This window comes from Octopus bimaculoides, chromosome 6, assembly GCF_046866305.1.
Source record: "Octopus bimaculoides isolate indiv1 chromosome 6, ASM4686630v1, whole genome shotgun sequence".
Taxonomy (NCBI): domain Eukaryota; kingdom Metazoa; phylum Mollusca; class Cephalopoda; order Octopoda; family Octopodidae; genus Octopus; species Octopus bimaculoides.
Window position 1 is genome coordinate 107,263,125 of NC_142933.1, and position 2,500 is coordinate 107,265,624.

Here is a 2,500-nt window from a genome sequence, read left to right on the forward strand (position 1 = left end):
ATAAGCCAGCTGGAGGAGTTGTCTTCCCGGGGCTACAAGCTGAAATAGCATCAACCCTTAAGGTTAGCCCCATTTAGGTGGCAAATATACTTCACGATGTCGTGCAGCTACTATTTATAGCTCGCTCAGAGATTTATTATATATATATATAAATTCGTTTTATTTTATATATTGATTGATTTTTTCAAATATATATATTTGCAAATATTATGCTAATGTATTTTCATGCAGAACTACACTTTAATAAAAAAAAATTCCCTCTCAAAATAAATGTTTGGAAGGGATATATTCTAAATATAACTCAAAGAGGAGTAAAAGAAAGAAAGGAGGAAAAAGAAAGGAAAAAGAAAGGAAAGAAGAAAAGAAAGAAAGAAAAAAAAGAGCGGGAGAAAGAAAGCAAGACTTTCGGTGATGACCAAACCGCACTTGTTTTTCATGTTTATTTTTTATTTTTTATTTTTATTTATTTTTATGAAGACGATCCATTGTTTGATGTCTCTATGAAATCGTTGGGTTATATATTTTGGATACCCCCAAGGGAGTACCCATCTGTCTATCTATCTATCTATCTATCTATCTATCTATCTATCTATCTATCTATCTATCTATCTATCTATCTATCTATCAGCCTATCTACCTACCTATATTTCTATCTATCCATCTCTATTGTCTTGGAACCTCACTCTTTACTCTTTTACTCTTTTATTTGTTTCAGTCATTTGACTGTGGCCATGCTGGAGCACCGCCTCCCGGACTTATTCTTTGTAAGCCTAGTATTTATTCTATCGGTCTCTTTTGCCGAACCGCTAAGTGACGGGGACATAAGCACACCAGCATTGGTTGTCAAGCAATGCCAGGGGGACAAACACAGACACACAAACACACATACATATATATATATATATTGGGACTGAACCCGGAACCATGTGGTTGGTAAGCAAGCTACTTACCACACAGCCACTCCTAAAGAAAAAAACAAAAATAATGTTCTCTTCTCCCCCCCCCCCCAAAAAAAAAAACATGTTTTATATAAATGTACAAGCTCTTTGTACATTCACAAAATCGTATTTGACAAGTTCTAGAGAGAGGAACGAAAGCGTTAATAATAATGAAGAAATAAAAGGATTTTTTTTTCCAAAATTCTGCAGCCTTTTTTTTCCCAATATATATATATATATATATATATATATATATATATATATATATATATATATATATAAACGCCTAGTTTAGAATAGAGGCAGCTGATGAAGGAAAAGTTCCATATGTGGCTTGTCTGTTTTCCTATGTGTCCATTCTGTTGTCCGTAAAAAAAGTTCGTTTTTTGTGCTTTGTTTATGTTCCCGTTCCTTTTTTGTCTACGTTTTTTTTTGACGTCCTGTACCCGGATATGCATCTATATATACATGTAGATGTAGGTATGTACATATATGTATGTATATATGCATATGCTCACATACCTTTTGGTAAGTAGCTTGCTCGCTTACCAACCATATGGCTCCGGGTTCAGTCCCACTGCGTGCCACTTTGGGCCTGTGTCTTCTACTATCGCCTCGAGCCGACCAAAGCCTTGTGAGTGGATTTGATAGACGGAAACTGAAAAATCCTGTCGTATATATATACGTGGGCATCGGTACCATTTTCCTCTTTCTCCGTTCTTCCATTCTCCGAACTTTCCATCTTTCCGACGAAGGGCTACGCCCGAAACGTCATACACTCTCTCTTTCCTTTCCTGAGCGTCCAATAATACTATCCATATCACGTCCTCACTTTGTTGTTTTTTTGTTATTGTGTTTTTGAACTATATATATATATATATATATATATATATATATATATATATATATATATATATATATATATATATATATATATATATATATATATATGTATGTATGTATGTATGTATGTATATATGTATGTGTGTGTGTGTATGTTTGTGTGTCTGTGTTTGTTCCCCCCAACATCGCTTGACAACTGATGCTGGTGTGTTTACGTCCCCGTAACTTAGCGGTTCGGCAAAGAGACCGATAGAATATGTATTAGGCTTACAAAAGATAAGTTCTGGGGTCAATTTGTTCGACTAAAGGCGGTGCTCCAGCATGGCCTCAGTCAAATGACTGAAACAAATAAAAGAAAAGAAGCGAAAAAGAAGCACATATCTATGTGTGTGTGTGTGTGTGTATGTGTATGCGTAGATAGCTAGACAAACAAAGAAATAGATAAATTGGTGGTATGTTGTCAACTTAATGTGAATAATGGGAATTATACTACTGCTATTTAGCAGAAGTATCTACTAATTAATGGGAATAATACTACTGCTATTTAGCTCTAGGAAGCACCGCTTCCTGTCCGCCTTGACACATTTCCTGTGTCCTTATGTTTACAAAGGGGGAGATAAGCACCTTCACCCAGCAAAGCCAGCATCCAGAGACTAATTATTTCCCCCTTTGTAAACATAGTGACACAGGAAACCTGTCAAGGCCGACAGGAAGCGGTG